Source organism: Bombina bombina, chromosome 4 (assembly GCF_027579735.1).
Source record: "Bombina bombina isolate aBomBom1 chromosome 4, aBomBom1.pri, whole genome shotgun sequence".
Lineage (NCBI taxonomy): Eukaryota > Metazoa > Chordata > Amphibia > Anura > Bombinatoridae > Bombina > Bombina bombina.
Window position 1 is genome coordinate 368,135,081 of NC_069502.1, and position 19,367 is coordinate 368,154,447.

Here is a 19,367-nt window from a genome sequence, read left to right on the forward strand (position 1 = left end):
CATCTTATTCTGGGCTTAGGGCCAGGGTACGTTGACAAGGCCGAACAGCTAAGGAAACTATCATAACATGCACATAGTTCTCACTACATAATAACCCAGTATAATAAAAGTCTAATCATTACAAAATGGATGCTAATCATCACAAGATGGCTGCGAGGAACAAGATGGCTGCCATCAGGTTCATATTACCCCTAACACCTTCCATTAACAAACTGGGGAGGTTCACTAAATAAATAACCTATCATCCCTGTTACCCTTACTATTTGTCTGTGAGCATTTTAACTAACAATCTAATTAACTAGTACAATATCTAATCAGAATATAAGATTCACACTCCCCCCTGTGTCTTATCTAATTACTTGAAAGTAGTTACATAATAATAATGGCTCTCTACTAAGATTTAGCCTTGTCTATGAAGCAGTATAATAACAGAAAACTCCAGAGTTGCCTTAATGTAACTTTCATTGTGACCTAGTTGTACATCACTTGATCTAACTGATATACTCAAAACCTTCTATATCGATTTTTATGCCACACATTTAGCTTTCAGTAACCTTTTCCTACCTAATATTTTGTAACTTATTAATACCATTTACTCTGGAAACCTTTATATATCCCTTGTGCATTCACACCGCCAATATTGTGTCTAAGAGGCCCATTTATCAAGCTCTGAATGGAGCTTGACGGCCCATGTTTCTGACGCAAGTTATGGAGCAGCGATGTCTGTTGGACCTGATCCGCACTGTCGGTTCAGGTCCGACAGACATTTGATAATTCGCCCTCTAAGGGTGCTATGTGAAATTATAAAAATGTCTTAGCTGACTAATCTAATACCATATTTTAACATTGTTACTTTCATGAACTTAAACCAGGGTCATATGAGGGGAAAAAAATATTAAATACACAATTCCTTATTTCAAGCAATAGCAATAAAAAGGAAGCCATGTCCACGCCTAACTGGCGTTTTTCTCCTTATCTAAAAAGATCTGTGCTTGCTCCGGAGTGTCAAAAACAAAAAAGTAATTGCCTGCTTTAATCCTTAACCTGGCTGTAAAAAGTGAAGAAAAAAATGTCCCTTCTTTTACCAATTGGGAGCATATACTTGAAAACAGTCTCCTTTTTGTCACAGTCTCATATGAGAAGTCCTAAAATAACAGAATCTTTCCTTCTCTATAGGTCAAGTGCTGAACTCTCCTATAGGCTCTTATTAGCTTCATTTTAGCTTGGAAATTCAGATATCTCACAACTACCGGTCTTGGCCTAATAGGCCTCTGTTCTGTTGCATCTTGGACTCTCCCTGTTCTGTGGGCTCTTTCCACTGTGAATTTAACACTTAAGCCTTCCATCTTTAGAAGGGAAGGTAATGTTTCTTCAGCAAATTGAACAAGGTTATCTGTTCTTATTTCTTCGGGCAGGCCTGTAAATTTTGACTGCTTCTGTCCTCTAGCTCTTCTAATTTAGCAGTTATTCTGTGGTTTTGTTTCAGGATTATATCAAATTTAGGATCCATAGCGATTTGCCTGTTCTCACAATCAGATAACGTTTGCTCCAATTTAGTAATCCTGCTGTTCTGATTTTTAATCTCCTCCGATATTGTAAAAAGCTTTAGGTTAATCTCCTCTATTTTGGGGAATATGAGCGCCGAGACCTGGATGGCTATATTATTGGCCTCATTTATTTCTTCTCCTATTTCCTCAATCAATGAGTCCCCAGTTACATTTGTGCCTTTAGGGTTTTTACTATCCCCTGGTTTGACTTTAGGGGACATCTTTTGTGTTTTTATATATTTGTCCATCAGGTCACATTTGGTTACTTTTTGTTTTTACTTCTGTATTTTATTCTCTCTTTAGCAAATATTTATGCTTTCTTCCCTAAGGCTGGGTCTTTAGAGCATGGTGGATCCAGGAATAGGGTATATTCAACCATGTATCTTACAACCTTACCCCAGGATTGTAGCTGTGTTTTATAGTTGTATAAAGATATATAAGTTGTATAAAATAATATACCTTATACCAGGCTAGCAGTAAGTTGTATATCAAGGTTCAATTTTTAACTGATCTAGGTATAGTTTTAAGATTGCATTGAAGAATGGCTATAGATGAATATGGGTATAATACATTTTCTTCAAGTTCTTGCTAGGAAAAATAGTTAGAATTCACAAGCCAGCCTGCAACAAATTTCGCCAAAGAAATTAAGCTGTATAATTCCAGATTGGGAAGTGCCAAACCTATATATTTTCCCAGGAATAATCTTTTCAAAGCAATTCTAGGGCTTTTCCCTTGCCATATAAAATATTATATATATTTTTTTTTTAAGAATTATAGTAATGTTACGAATTACATAAAGAATCCTAGGAAAAACAATCATTTTAAACATGGCAATCCTTCCTGAAATGTTTAGCAGCAAATTATGCCAATAGTGTAAATCTTCTTTGACCTTAGAGAGTATTTTTGTAATGTTTAATGTATACCAAGTACACGGATCTCACAAAATTTTAATACCAAGATAAGTAAATGAATGTGTTGCAACTTTAAATGGTGTAGATAGTATAGCCAGAACATTTCTGATTTTGATGTATTTACTTTATAACCAGAGAAAGAACTAAATATTCCAATCTCTTGTAGAAGTTGCGGGATATTCCTTGAAAGATTAGAGATATAAATTAAAAGATTGTCAACATAGAGGGCAACCTTAATTTCTTTTTTACAAATCTTAATACCTCTGATGATAGTTATGGCTACTGATTCTATTGCTATAATAAATAGGAGAGGTGAAAGCGGACAGCCCTATCTAGTCCCTTGTTTTAGGGTTATGTTCTCTGTCAGTTGACCATTAATTAACAAAGCTGTTTTGGAAGTATTATAAATATTCTTCACAAAATACAAAAAAAAGCCCATGTAAGCCAAGTCTTTTTAAAGAAAAGAAAATTGCCTAGATTTAGAGTTCTGCGTTAGCCATCCAAACCAGCGTTAGGGGGTCCTAACGCTGGTTTTGGCCGCCCGCTGGTATTTAGAGTCAGTCAGGAAAGGGTCTAACGCTCATTTTCCAGCCATGACTTTTCCATACCGCAGATCCCCTTACGTCAATTGTGTATCCTATCTTTTCAATGGGATCTTTCTAACGCCGGTATTTAGAGTCTTGGCTGAAGTGAGCGTTAGAGCTCTAACGACAAAACTCCAGCCGCAGAAAAAAAGTCAGGAGTTAAGAGCTTTCTGGGCTAGTTCATAAAGCTCTTAACTACTGTGCTCTAAAGTACACTAACACCCATAAACTACCTATGTACCCCTAAACCGAGGTCCCCCCACATCGCCGCCACTATAATTACATTTTTTAACCCCTAATCTGCCGACTGTACACTGCCACAACCTACATTATCCCTATGTACCCCTAATCTGCTGCCCCTAACATCACCGACACCTACATAATATTTATTAACCCCTAATCTGCTCCTCCCAACGTCGCCGCTACCTAACTACACTTATTAACCCCTAATCTGCCAACCGGACCTCGCCGCTACTCTAATAAAATGTATTAACCCCCTAAACCGGCTCAAATAAAATGTATTAACCCCTAAAGCTAAGTCTAACCCTAACACTAACACCCCCCTAAGTTAAATATAATTTAAATCTAACAAAATAAAATAAATCTTATTAAATAAATTATTCCTATTTAAAGCTAAATACTTACCTGTAAAATAAACCCTAATATAGCTACAATATAAATAATAATTACATTGTAGCTATTTTAGGATTAATATTTATTTTACAGGCAACTTTGTATTTATTTTAACCAGATACAATAGCTATTAAATAGTTAATAACTATTTAATAGCTACCTAGTTAAAATAATTACAAAATTACCAGTAAAATAAATCCTAACCTAAGTTACAATTAAACCTAAAACTACACTATCAATAAATTAATTAAATAAACTACCTACAATTAGCTACACTTAAATCAACTAAACTAAATTACAAAAAAAAATACTAAATTACAAAAAATAAAAAAAGATTACAAGAATTTTAAACTAATTACACCTACTCTAAGCCCCCTAAAAAAATAACAAAACCCCCAAAATAAAAAAAATGCCCTACCCTATTCTAAAATAAAAAGTTTACAGCTCTTTTACCTTACCAGCCCTTAAAAGGGCCTTTTGCGGGGCATGCCCCAAAGAAAACAGCTCTTTTGCCTGTAAAAAAACATACAATACCTCCCCCCCCAACATTACAACCCACCACCCACATACCCCTAATCTAACCCAAACCCCCCTTAAAAAACCTAACACTAAGCCCCTGAAGATCTCCCTACCTTATCTTCACCACGCCGGGTATCACCGATCCGTCCAGAAGAGGCTCTGAAGTCTTCATCCAATCCGTCAAGAAGAGGTCCAGAAGAGGGTCCAAAGTCTTCATCCTATCTGTCAAGAAGAGGACATCCGGACCGGTAAACATCTTCATCCAAGCGGCATCTTCTATCTTCATCCATCCGACGACGAGCGGCTCCATCTTCAAGACCTCCGGCGCGGAACATCCTCTTCTCCCGACGACTAGACGAAGAATAAAGGTTCCTTTAAGGGACGTCATCCAAGATGGCGTCCCTCGAATTCCGATTGGCTGATAGGATTCTATCAGCCAATCGGAATTAAGGTAGGAAAAATCTGATTGGCTGATTGAATCAGCCAATCAGATGCAAGTTCAATCGGATTGGCTGATCCGATCAGCCAATCAGATTGAGCTCGCATTCTATTGGCTGATTTATTTAATAAGATTTATTTTATTTCGTTAGATTTAAATTATATTTAACTTAGGGGGGTGTTAGGGTTAGACTTAGCTTTAGGGGTTAATACATTTATTAGAGTAGCGGCGAGGTCTGGTCGGCAGATTAGGGGTTAATACTTGAAGTTAGGTGTCAGCGATGTTAGGGAGGGCAGATTAGGGGTTAATACCATTTATTATAGGGTTTTTGAGGCGGGAGTGAAGCGGTTTAGGGGTTAATACATTTATTATAGTGGCGGCGAGGTCCGGTCGGCAGATTAGGGGTTAATAAGTGTAGGTAGGTAGCGGCGACGTTGGGGGGGGGCAGATTAGGGGTTAATAAATATAATATAGGTGTCGGCGATGTTAGGGGCAGCAGATTAGGGGTACATAGCTATAATGTAGGTTGCGGCGGTGTCCGGATCGGCAGATTAGGGGTTAAAAGTGTAATGCAGGGGTCAGCGATAGCGGGGGCAGCAGATTAGGGGTTAATAAGTGTAAGATTAGCGGTGTTTAGACTCGGGGTTCATGTTAGGGTGTTAGGTGTAGACTTAGAGAGTGTTTCCCCATAGGAAACAATGGGGCTGCGTTAGGAGCTGAACGCTGCTTTTTTGCAGGTGTTAGGTTTTTTTTCAGCTCAAACTGCCCCATTGTTTCCTAGGGGGGAATCGTGCACGAGCACGTTTTTGAAGCTGGCCGCGTCCGTAAGCAACGCTGGTATTGAGGGTTGAAGTGGCGGTAAATATGCCTGCACGCTCCCTTTTTGGAGCCTAACGCAGCCCTTCAGAGAACTAAATAAATACCAGCGTTGTTTAAAAGGTGCGGGGGAAAAAAAAAAAGGGGAGCTAACGCACCCCTTCTAACGCATAACTCTAAATCTAGGCGTTTGTGTTTGTGTTGCACCGAGTCAAACGCCTTCTCCGAATCCAGTGAAACAACAGCTATGTCATCATACATTTTAAAAGATACAGTAGACATAGCTTCTTTTGAGAGACAATAAACTATTGTAAGAAATAATTCTCTGATCTTAGCAGAAGCATTTCTGCCTTTAAGAATACCAACCTGATAAGAATGAATTATTTGGTTTAAAGGGCTCTGCAATCTGTTGGCACAAATAGTAGTTAAGATTTTGTAGTCAGAATTTAATAAAGCTATTGGCCTGTTGAAACCCATTTCAAGAGGATTTTTATCTTTCTTTAAGATAAGAGTAGTCCAGGATGCAGAGAAGGCGTCTGAACATGGTTATTTGTTTATAAAGTAATAGTTAAAAAGGTTTTTAAGATATGGAATAATGTTAGGTTTCAACATTTTATAGAATTCATTGAGAAGTAAATCTGGACCCTGGATCTAAATTAGGCTCTTTATATGAGTACAATTCAGAATAGTAGGAAGAGAAAGATGATAAGATCTCTTTAGAATCTTTATAAATATTACCATTTGATTGAATCACTTCAATGCCTTGAGAACTAGAGGAGTTTTTAATTATCCTAGACAAAAGTTTGCCCATCTTATTCCCAAATCAGTAGTATTTAGTCTGCATTTTTAATTCAGTCAACGTTGTAGAATGGAGGAGTAAGGTATCTCAATCTTTTTTATCATTGAGATATTTAACCCAATTTTCTTTGGAGGAATTTAAGAGATAAGCATTATATGTGTTAACTAACGGCTAGATTACGAGTTTTGCGTTATGAGCGGTGCGGTGTTAACTTGCATGTTATTGTCACCGCTCACTTTCCTAGAGCGCTGGTATTACAGGTTTATAAAAACCCGGCGTTAACAGGCAAGAAGTGAGCGTAGAGCAAAATTGAGCTCCATACCGCACTCCAATACCAGCGCTACTGAAAACTGCGGCAAGCTGGTTTTACGTGCTTGTGCACGATTTGCCCATAGACATCAATAGGGAGAGCCGGCTGAAAAAAAGTCTAACACCTGCAAAAAAGCAGCGTAAAGCTCCGTAACGCAGCCCCATTGATTCCTATGGGGAAACAAAATTTATGTTTACACCTAACACCCTAACATGAACCCCGAGTCTAAACACCCCTAATCTGCCACCCCCGACATCGCCTACACCTACATTATTCTTATTAACCCCCAATCTGCCGCTCCGGACATCGCTGCCACTATAATAAACATATTAACCCCTAAACCGCCGCACTCCCGCATAGCAAACACTAGTTAAATATTATTAACCCCTAATCTGCCACCCCTAACATCAGCACCACCTACCTACATTTATTAACCCCTAATCTGCTGTCCCCAACGTCACCGCCACTATACTAAATTTATTATTATTATTATTATCGGTGATTTGTAGAGCGCCAACAGATTCCGCAGCGCTATAAACAAAGGGGGAGTACAACAAAACAATTATATGGTAGAGGGCCCTGCCAAGAGTTGCACTGTTGTAGTCAGCTCTTAAGAAGGTGATCTACAAACAACTGGACTTTTAGGCTTACATGCTAAGAGGGTTCAGGGGATTGCAGTGGAGGAGAGGAACTGGTATTAGGAAAGGTTAGCGTAGGTTGTATGCGTCCCTGAACAGTAGAGTCTTTAGGGAGCACTTGAAACTTTTAAAACTAGAAGAGAGTCTTATGGAGCGAGGCAGAGAGTTCCACAAGATGGGAGCCAGTCTGGAGAAGTCCTGTAAACGGGAGTGTGATGAGGTGACAAGAGAGGAGGAGAGTAGGAGGTCATGAGCAGAGCGAAGGGGACGGGAGGGAGAGTATCTGGAGACAAGGTCTGAGATGTAGGGGGGAGCAGTGCAGTTGAGGGCTTTGTATGTCAGAGTGAGGGTTTTGTGTTTGATCCTAGAGGCAAGAGGAAGCCAGTAAAGGGATTGGCAGAGAGGCGCAGCAGATGAAGAGCGACGTGTAAGGAAGATGAGTCTGGCAGAGGCATTCATTATGGATTGTAAAGGAGCTAGGCGGCAGGTGGGGAGACCAGAGAGGACAGAGTTGCAGTAATCAAGGCGGGAAAGAATGAGAGAGTGGATTAAAATCTTAGTTGTGTCTTGTGTAAGGAAGTGTCTAATTTTAGAGATGTTTTTAAGGTGAAAGCGGCAGGCTTTAGCCAATGACTGAATGTGAGGAGTGAAGGAAAGATCTGAGTCGAATGTGACCCCGAGACATCGGGCGTGCGGGGTAGGGGTAATGATGGAGTTGTCGACAGTTATAGAGATATTGGGGGTGGAGATTTTGGAAGAAGGGGGGAAAATGAGGAGCTCAGTTTTGGAGAGATTTAGCTTGAGGTAGTGAGAGGACATCCAGGAAGAGATGTGAGAAAGACAGTTAGAGACACGGGTTAGCAAGGAAGGAGATAGTTCTGGTGCAGAGAAGTAGATGTGGGTGTCATCAGCATACAAATGATATTGGAAACCGTGGGACTTAATTAGGGAACCTAGTGATGACGTATAGATTGAGAAGGGGACCGAGGACAGAGCCTTGCGGTACTCCGACAGAAAGTGGTGATGGGGCAGAGGAGGCCCCAGAGAAGGCTACACTGAAGGTACGGTTTGACAGATAGGAAGAGAGCCACGAAAGGGCTGTGTCACAGATGCCGAAGGATTGGAGGGTTTGGAGCAGAAGAGGGTGGTCGACAGTGTCAAAGGCTGCGGACAGATCAAGGAAGATAAGCAGAGAGAAGTGGCCTTTTGATTTAGCTGTAAGTAGGTTGTTGGTGACCTTAACAATAGCTGTCTCTGTGGAGTGATAGGGATGAAATCCAGATTGCAGCGGGTCAAGAAGGGATTTTAACATAAGGAAGTGGGATAGGCATGCATATACTAGTTTTTCGAGAAGCTTTGAAGCAAGAGGGAGGAGGGAAATTGGGCGGTAGTTGGATGGGGAGGTAGGATCAAGGGAAGGTTTTTTGAGGATAGGTGTGACCAGCGCATGTTTCATTGATGAGGGAAATGTACCAGTGCTGAGGGAGAGGTTGAAAATGTGTGTTAGTATAGGGGTAAGGGTAGCAGAGAGAGAGGGGAGTAGCTGTGAGGGGATAGGGTCAAGGGGACAGGTAGTGAGGTGAGAGCGCAGTATAAGTGCTGAAACTTCATCCTCAGTAACAGGGGAGAATGAACTAAGTTTCAGGTTATGAGGGTTGTGGTTGGGTGAGAGTATTTGAGGGGGGGAGAGAATGGAATTGTGTTGAGAGCTGATTTCATGTCTGATGGAGTCGATTTTGTTAATGAAGTGACTGGCAAAGTCTTGGGCTGACAGAGAAATTGTATTAGGAAGTGGGGGAGGGCGGAGGAGAGTATTGAAAGTGGAGAACAGACGTTTTGGGTTTGAAGAAAGATTAGAGATAAGGGTAGAGAAGTAGTGTTGCTTGTGGAGATTAAGGGCAGAGTAGTAGGAGTTCAAGATGAATTTGTAATGTAGAAAATCAGCAGAACTCCGTGATTTTCTCCAGTGCCGTTCAGCAGTACGGGAACATCTGCGAAGGTACCGTGTCAGAGGAGTATGCCAGGGCTGGGGATGAGTGTGTGATTTCCTAGCAGTGGTAAGAGGGGCGAGATTGTCAAGGACGGATATAAGGGTGGAATTATAGTGGCAGATAGATTGTTCAGGGCAGGAAAAGGTGAAGAAGGATGAGAGGAGCGGTTGAAGGGAATTAGCAAGTTGTTGCTGATCTAAAGACCTAATGCTTCTGTGAAGTTTGGTGTGAGGAGTAGAAGGTGGGAGAGTTATAGGAAGGGATGAAATGTTGCAGGTAAGGAGATGGTGGTCAGACAGAGGAAAAGGGGAGTTTGAGAAGTTTGAGAGAGTGCATCGATAGCTAAAGATCAGGTCAAGGGAGTGACCGTCTTTGTGAGTGGGAGAATCAGTCCATTGTGACAGACCGAAGGAGGAAGTGAGTTGCAGAAGTTGTTTAGCAGATGAGGCAGTGGGATTGTTAAGGGGGATGTTGAAGTCGCCAAGAATGAGGGCAGGGGTGTCAGAGGAAAGGAAGTAGGGTAGCCAGGCAGCCAAGTGATCTAGAAATTGAGTTGCGGAGCCAGGGGGTCGGTATATGACTGCAACACGTACAGAGAGAGGGGAGAATAAGCGAATCATGTGGGTTTCGAATGAGGGAAAAGTGAGGGAAGAGATAGGGTGTATTTGTTGAAAGGTGCAACGAGAGGAAAGTAAAATACCTACACCACCTCCTTGTCTATTACCAGACCTAGGAGTGTGGCTGAAGTGGAGACCCCCATGAGACAGAGCAGCAGTGGATGCTGTGTCTAGGGGAGAGAGCCAGGTTTCTGTTAGGGCCAGAAGGTTGAGGGAGCGGGAGATGAAGAGGTCATGTATAGAAGTGAGTTTGTTGCAAACAGAGCGAGAGTTCCAGAGTGCACAGGTAGTGGCTTTAGATGCAAGAGGAATGTGAGAAAGGTGTGCAGAGTTTTGTTTTCTGAGTCTATGGGATGGTACACATGGATGTGCATGGCTTGTCAGTGGTTGGGGACCGGGATTAGGGGAGATGTCACCAGCAGTAAGTAGAAGCAAGAGGGAGAGTGACATGAGATGAGATACAGATTTGCAGTAGTGAGACTGCTTTTGAGATGGGCTGGAGGGGGTAGAGAGAGTGTTTAGGAATAGGTAGAGTTCATGAGTAGAAAAGTAAGGTGAGTTTAGGAGAGATGGGCTAATGAACAGTGCAGGTGGAGAGGGAGAATGAGTAATTGAATAGTGTAGTTTGTTATAGAGACAAAGGGTAGCAAAAAGGAATATGAATATATTGAGCATTTTTACAGAATTGGGAACCAGTTAAAAACATAAGACACAGAATTACTGTAACAATTGCATAAGGGAACAAAGGTATATGAAACATAATATAATAAAAGTACTGTGTATTCTATGGGGTTAAGGGAATGGAAGGATTTGCTGATCAGTGTTTGCACCTGTCATTTCAGGAGAGTTAAAGTTGTGTGGGAGACTATCTATAAATGAGGAAGTGAGCTTGGGGTGGGAGGGAAGCTGTTTCCCAGAAGGCTACCTGTAGAAGTTATGTGTCAATTGCAGGAGTTAAGTGAGAAGGTCTGATTTTTTCTGTGTTCTTAGACTGTGTAAAGGGAGAGAGATAAAGTGGTTAATGATGGTCCAGAGAAAGTGTGTTAAAATGAGTGGGAGGGTACATTTATGGACATTTTAAGCTAAGGGTCAGTCATGCAGAAACCAAAAAACACATCAAAAAACAAAATATTACAGAGATAAGGCAGACATATAAGGGTAAAATAAAACCATTAAGACAAATAGACAGATAAATGTACAACAGCTGCTTAAACTATGCAAATTATGACTAGCACAGCCTGTAATATATACATTTAAAGTAAAAACAAAACAAAAGGAATTATCACTAAATATACAAACACATACAATAAACAACTTAGCAGGTAAAATATAAAGAAGATGTTTCCCAGAAGGCTACCTGTAGAAAGTTATGTGTCAATTGCAGGAGTTAAGTGAGAAGGTCTGATTTTTTCTGTGTTCTTAGACTGTAGAAAGTTATGTGTCAATTGCAGGAGTTAAGTGAGAAGGTCTGATTTTTTCTGTGTTCTTAGACTGTAGAAAGTTATGTGTCAATTGCAGGAGTTAAGTGAGAAGGTCTGATTTTTTCTGTGTTCTTAGACTGTAGAAAGTTATGTGTCAATTGCAGGAGTTAAGTGAGAAGGTCTGAATTTTTTTGGGTTCTTAGACTGTAGAAAGATATGTGTCAATTGCAGGAGTTAAGTGAGAAGGTCTGATTTTTTTCTGTGTTCTTAGACTGTAGAAAGTTATGTGTCAATTGCAGGAGTTAAGTGAGAAGGTCTGATTTTTTTCTGTGTTCTTAGACTGTAGAAAGTTATGTGTCAATTGCAGGAGTTAAGTGAGAAGGTCTGATTTTTTCTGTTTTCTTAGACTGTAGAAAGTTATGTGTCAATTGCAGGAGTTAAGTGAGAAGGTGTGATTTTTTTCTGTGTTCTTAGACTGTAGAAAGTTATGTGTCAATTGCAGGAGTTAAGTAAGAAGGTCTGATTTTTTCTGTGTTCTTAGACTGTAGAAAGTTATGTGTCAATTGCAGGAGTTAAGTGAGAAGGTCTGATTTTTTCTGTGTTCTTAGACTGTAGAAAGTTATGTGTCGATTGCAGGAGTTAAGTGAGAAGGTCTGATTTTTTCTGTGTTCTTAGACTGTAGAAAGTTATGTGTCAATTGCAGGAGTTAAGTGAGAAGGTCTGATTTTTTCTGTTTTCTTAGACTGTAGAAAGTTATGTGTCAATTGCAGGAGTTAAGTGAGAAGGTGTGATTTTTTTTCTGTGTTCTTAGACTGTAGAAAGTTATGTGTCAATTGCAGGAGTTAAGTAAGAAGGTCTGATTTTTTCTGTGTTCTTAGACTGTAGAAAGTTATGTGTCAATTGCAGGAGTTAAGTGAGAAGGTCTGATTTTTTCTGTGTTCTTAGACTGTAGAAAGTTATGTGTCGATTGCAGGAGTTAAGTGAGAAGGTCTGATTTTTTCTGTGTTCTTAGACTGTAGAAAGTTATGTGTCAATTGCAGGAGTTAAGTGAGAAGGTCTGATTTTTTCTGTGTTCTTAGACTGTAGAAAGTTATGTGTCAATTGCAGGAGTTAAGTGAGAAGGTCTGATTTTTTCTGTGTTCTTAGACTGTAGAAAGTTATGTGTCAATTGCAGGAGTTAAGTGAGAAGGTCTGATTTTTTCTGTGTTCTTAGACTGTAGAAAGTTATGTGTCAATTGCAGGAGTTAAGTGAGAAGGTCTGATTTTTTCTGTGTTCTTAGACTGTAGAAAGTTATGTGTCAATTGCAGGAGTTAAGTGAGAAGGTCTGATTTTTTCTGTGTTCTTAGACTGTAGAAAGTTATGTGTCAATTGCAGGAGTTAAGTGAGAAGGTCTGATTTTTTCTGTGTTCTTAGACTGTAGAAAGTTATGTGTCAATTGCAGGAGTTAAGTGAGAAGGTCTGATTTTTTCTGTGTTCTTAGACTGTAGAAAGTTATGTGTCAATTGCAGGAGTTAAGTGAGAAGGTCTGATTTTTTCTGTGTTCTTAGACTGTAGAAAGTTATGTGTCAATTGCAGGAGTTAAGTGAGAAGGTCTGATTTTTTCTGTGTTCTTAGACTGTAGAAAGTTATGTGTCAATTGCAGGAGTTAAGTGAGAAGGTCTGATTTTTTCTGTGTTCTTAGACTGTAGAAAGTTATGTGTCAATTGCAGGAGTTAAGTGAGAAGGTCTGATTTTTTCTGTGTTCTTAGACTGTAGAAAGTTATGTGTCAATTGCAGGAGTTAAGTGAGAAGGTCTGATTTTTTTCTGTGTTCTTAGACTGTAGAAAGTTATGTGTCAATTGCAGGAGTTAAGTGAGAAGGTCTGATTTTTTCTGTGTTCTTAGACTGTGTAAAGGGAGACTGTGTAAACCCCCTAAACCTATGTCTAACCCTAACCCTAACACCCCCTAACAAATATAATTAAAATAAATCTAAATAAAAATTACTATCATTACCTAAATAATTCCTATTTAAAACTAAATACCTGTAAAATAAACCCTAAGATAGCTACAATATAACTAATATTAACATTGTAGCTATTTTAGGGTTTATTTTTATTTTAAAGGAAAGTTTGTATTTATTTTAACTAGGTAGAATAGTTACTAAATAGTTATTAACTATTTACTAACTACCTAGCTAAAATAAATACAAATTTACCTGTAAAATAAAACCTAACCTGTCTTACACTAACACCTATACTTACACTACAATTAAATAAATTACCTAAATTAAATAAAATTACCTAAATTACAAAAATGAAAACACTAAATTACACAAAATAAAAAAAGACATTTTCAAATATTTAAACTAATTACACCTAATCAAATAGCCCTATCAAAATAAAAAAGCCCCCCCCCCCCCCAAAATAAAAAAACCCCTAGCCTAAACTTAACTACCAATAGCCCTTAAAATGGCCTTTTGCGGGGCATTGCCCCAAAGAAATCAGCTCTTTTACCTGTAAAAAAAATACAAACAACCCCCCAACAGTAAAACCCATTGGTAGTTAAGTTTAGGCTAGGGGTTTTTTTTATTTTGAGGGGGCTTTTTTTATTTTGATAGGGCTATTCGATTAGGTGTAATTAGTTTAAATATCTGATGTCTTTTTTTATTTTGTTTAATTTAGTGGTTTTTTTTGTAATTTAGGTTATTTTAGGTAAATGTATTTAATTGAAGTGTAAGACAGGTTAGGTTTTATTTTACAGGTAAATCTGATTTATTTTAGCTAGGTAGTTAGTAAATAGTTAATAACTATTTAGTAACTATTCTACCTAGTTAAAATAAATACAAACTTGCCTGTAAAATAAAAATAAACCCTAAGCTAGCTACAATGTAAATATTAGTTATATTGTAGCTAGCTTAGGGTTTATTTTACAGGTAAGTATTTAGTTTTAAATAGGAATTATTTAGGTAATGATAGTAATTTGTATTTAGATTTATTTTAATTATATTTAAGTTAGGGGGTGTTAGGGTTAGGGTTAGACTTAGGTTTAGGGGTTAATAAATTTAGTATAGTGGCGGCAACGTTGGGGTGGCAGATTAGGGGTTAATAACTGTAATGTAGGTTGCAGCAATGTTAGGGACAGCAGATTAGGGGTTAATAATATTTAACTAGTGTTTGCAAGGCAGGAGTGCGGCGGTTTAGGGGTTAATATGTTTATTATAGTGGCGGCGATGTCAGGAGTGGCAGATTAGGGGTTAAAGGGATACTGAACCCAATTTTTTTCTTTTGTGATTCAGATAGAGCATGCAATCTTAAGCAACTTTCTAATTTACTCCTATTATCAAATGTTCTTCATTCTCTTAGTATGTTTATTTGAAAAGCAAGAATGTAAGTTTAGATGCCGGCCCATTTTTGGTGAACAACCTGGGTTGTCCTTGCTGATTGGACAGCACCAATAAACAAGTGCTGTCCATGGTACTAAACCAAACATTTGCTGGCTCCTTAGCATAGATGCCTTCTTTTCAAATAAAGATAGCAAGAGAACGAAGAAAAATTGATAATAGAAGTTAATTAGAAAGTTGACTAAAATTGCATGCTCTATCTGAATCATAAAAGAAAAAAATTGGGTTCAGTGTCCCTTTAATAATTTTATTTTAGTGTTTGCGATGTGGGAGGTCCTCGGTTAAGGGATTAATAGGTAGTTTATGGGTGTTAGTGTACTTTTTAACACTTTAGTTATGAGTTTTATGCTACCGCTTTGTAGCGTAAAACTTATAACTACTGACTTTAGATTGCGTTACGAATCTTGCGGGATAGGCTGTACCGCTCACTTTTTGGCCTCCCAGAAAAAGCTTGTAATATTGGCGCTATGAAAGTCCCATTGAAAAAAGACTTTACGCAAATTGCTTAAGCACTGCACCACTGTGTATGATGATTGATGATCTATCTTCTACACTCAAATCAATTATATATTAAAGTGAATGTAAATTTTTATGCTAAAGTGCCCGGTTTTTAAAACTTCGATTAAAAACAGGGGCACTTTAATTCATCAAAATTTACATTTCACTCCTGTTGTGAAAAAAAACTTACCTTTTAATCTTCACAGCAGCTCCAGCTTCCTCCGGTCTCACAAGCCATTTCTGATGTCAGAAATGATTGATAGGTCATCCTCCAATCACAGCTCCCCCCCCCCCCGGGGAATCAGTGTCTGATTCAACGCTGTGATTGGAGGAAGCCGGATGCCTCAATTTAGACCCAGGAAGAGGCTTTGAAACGGGTGGAGGAAGCTGGAGCTGCTGTGAAGATTAAAAGGTTAGTTTTTTTTCACAACAGGAGTGAAATGTAAATTTTGATGAATTAAAGTGCCTCTGTTTTTAATCGAAGTTTTAAAAACCGGGCACTTTAGCATCAAAATTTACATTCACTTTAAATCCTATTATATAAAAGGTCAAGTGTGTTTGTCCGAAGCTGTCATGCGCAGTAGAGACAGCACACACCTGGCCTTTGCGATCCCTACCTGATCTGTGGCAGTGGTGGGCGTGACCGGATGTGAAGGCCCGTGAAGGGGACGCGGCCGGGCGCGGTCGCTCGCAAGATAAAGGGGAGAGAAAAAAAGAGAGAAAAAGAGAGAGAAAGAGAGAGAGAGAACCGCTGTACTGCAATAAATGGCCCGTGTGAACGGGCTTTAGGACTAGTATATAATAATTATCATCTAAGTATCTATCTATCTATATATCATCATCTATCTAGTATTTATTTATATTATTAACAATATATTATTTACAATTCAAACACCCTACAAGCAACTTACTGAACATATATAATTCAAATATGTTTTAAAATTGACCCAGACAGGGAATGTAATCAATGCTATGCGTCACAGAAGTTAATAATAATAAAAAAGGCACTTTAAAGTTTTTGTACACTACTCACTTTATTGCTCACAATTTTGAGTGCATGTCCCACCGCCACACCACCACTTGACCACCGCCACACCACTCCCAGATGAAGGCCTGTTGCTCCCACACACTCTGCAATCTCTGCAATAATGGCCATTTCGGGAGCATTCTCAGGTTTGCCCATGGCCACACACTGGTCCGCCTCTCATCCTTCCTCTCCACCTCCGTTTTCATGACGGAGAGATTATTTTTTTTAAATTGCGTACTCTTGCGGTTTTAAATAGCATATGCGATTAATCGTGCAGCCCTAGTATAAATGTATATACATGTTTTTACATGTGTATATATGTATGTATATACATACTGTATATGCACCTATTAACACATTAATATACATATATACACTTATATATATCCACACATACACATATTTATATTTTATATGCACTCACAGGATTTTTAAAGTTAAAACTTTACCTTTATTGCAAAGACATTTCGGTGCCTAACTGGCACCTTTATCAAATTAATTTAGTCCATAAGCAGGAAGATACCAACTTGATATCCAAAGTCTGTTCTAAAAAATATCCAAAATGTATACCCTTACTAGTATCCTAATTCCAATGTCCAACAGACGCTGACTTCAGCTTTTAGCGAGTGGTCATATAGGGCAGGCCTCTTCCGGGTACTGTGTATGCTCCGATTGGATTATGCATTAGTCACTTGATTGGACATAGCCATCCCTTGTTCTCGCTGAAGTAAAGGAAACAATAGCACATGGCTAATTTCATATGAACGCCACATCAAAAATACAACTTTGTGAAGTCTGAGTGTAACAATTTAAAGGGTGCATCTTCTTGTAAAAGGTTGTTAAAAGTTTAAACTCATCTATACACTGTATCAATCATGCATTCATACTTCATAGATACTGTTGGTCTCATCATAAATTATAATGTGTGGCATGAGCTAAATTATGAACTTATTTCTTCAGGTCTTCTGATGACAAAAGGAGTGTTGCAGCATGTATCAATAGCTAATCTCTATTTTATGACATGCCTAGACACTATGTCACAACCACTGCAGATTTGTTATATGCCTGTGTGCAAGGCCCTATCATGAGTGAGGCCTTAGACGATCGCCTATTTGACCTAATGGTAGAGCCGCCTCTTCCTAAGTGCACTGGAGAGCCACGGTAACCTGCTACTCTTCTTCACAGAGTCCCGTCTGCGCTAATAGGAGGTGTAGCGCAGTGGCTCACAGGACCTGCACTTAAGGACCTTCTTGAGTGTTTCATCAATGAATGTGCATTCATAACAAAATGAATGCACATCTCTACTGTTTATAGCTTTGTCTGAGTCAGTGTCCATGTTGAAATGAACAATTAAATGTGCTTAATACTCATTAGTTTTTGCACATATATTATCAAAAGGACCACGTGATATTTAATCAGAAATAATTCAAATGAACTAAAATTCTCTCACACACAGGGCACTAGCTATTTTTATACTACTATTTAATTATCATCATGACATGCAGTGACCCATAAATAAAACACGTGTGTACCTGGCCCTGACCATGCAAACCCTGTACTGGCACAACTATGTCACTGATCCTAGGCATGATTCTCTCAGTGGGGAAGCCTTGAGGTGAGCAGTCTGGGAACATCACTCCATCATGTAATGACACCATGTGACCTCTTATTCAGACCGTCCATGCTGATAATACACTGTGGAAGGGTCAAGAGGGTGACATTATCTCCTGGCTAGCTCCCAGTTTACATCTCCTGAGTGTGACCCAAGATTCCGTGATGTTTTACCAGGATGCCCCTGGTAGGAATCTGTGACACTGGTTCCCCTGCTCTCCCAGCATTTAGTTGATGTATAATACAACACAAATTTCCACCACATGCAACTTATTTAGAGTAGGCTGCAACTAGTATTTTTCATTTTTTTACTGAAAATTACTTTTTTAAACACTCTAAATTCATTTATTTTCAAACTGTTAAAATCCAAACGGTTTATTTTAATATAACCTCTTAAGTTTATAGAAAAAAACATTAGTTGTTGCTCTAAAGGGACACTAAATCCACATTTTTTAATTCATGATTCAGATAGAGCATGCAATTTTAAGCAACTTTCTAATTTACTCCTATTATCAATTTTTCTTCATGCTCTTGCTATCGTTATTTGAAAAGCAAGAATGTAAGCTTAGAAGCCGGCCCATTTTTGGTTCAGCACCTGGGTTGTGCTTGCTGATTGTGGTGGCTAAATGTTCAACATTAAAATATATCTATACATAACTGCACTTTCAAAGTCTGCACACTCCAAAATGCATTTAAACTTTTAAATTGTATCTTAGAGTCCTGTTAGTCAAACTACAACACTCTACAGGTTTCTATATATTTGAAAGGGCAATCTCCTTGGTGCATTCAGCCGAATGCAGGTTTAGGAATCAGTGAGGGTGCACCACATATGCATTAGTCTTTAGAGGCATCATGTCACATGACATATGGGTCATTTTCAGAAGCAGTGCTGACTTACGAAATAGTTTGCGCATGCGCTCTCCTGATATGTGCTCGCTCCTGCTGGTTCAGCCAATGCCTGCATGCCTGCTATGTGCTTGCTCATACAAACAGTAACACATGCCTGTGTGCCTGCTCTGCACAAGCTAATACTAACAGCAACACAATAATACATGTGCTCATAACCTGTAAGAGGCTTGAGATTTATTACACATGATAACATAGACCAGCCTAAAGGTGCTAACAAGAGTGGGGGATCTCATCTTGGGAGGGGCTATTAGAAAGGTTTTTTTTATATTTTCAGCTAATTTTAAAATTGTGTTAAAAATACTGTATAACGTTTATTCACATTTGCTTAGATTACGAGTTTTGAGCGCTATAGGGAAATTAACAAAAAAGTGGCATTATTTAATCCCCTATAGCGCTACCATTACAAGTTTCTTTTAAAAAAAAAAACGGCTTGTGTGTGCGATATGGTTTTTTTTAGGCTCCATACCGCACACAAAACAAGCGCTGTTTTGACGTGCTTGTGTACGCTTTCCCCATAGACATCAATGGGGAGAGCGGTCAGAAAAAAAGTCTAACACCTGCGATCGTGGAAAGAAAAGCTCCGTAACGCAGCCCCATTGATGTCTATGGGAAAAAAGAAACTAACGTTTAAACCTAACACCCTAACATAAACCCTACATCTAAACACCCCTAATCTGCTGCCCCCGACATCGCAGACGCCTGTCTACAGTTATTA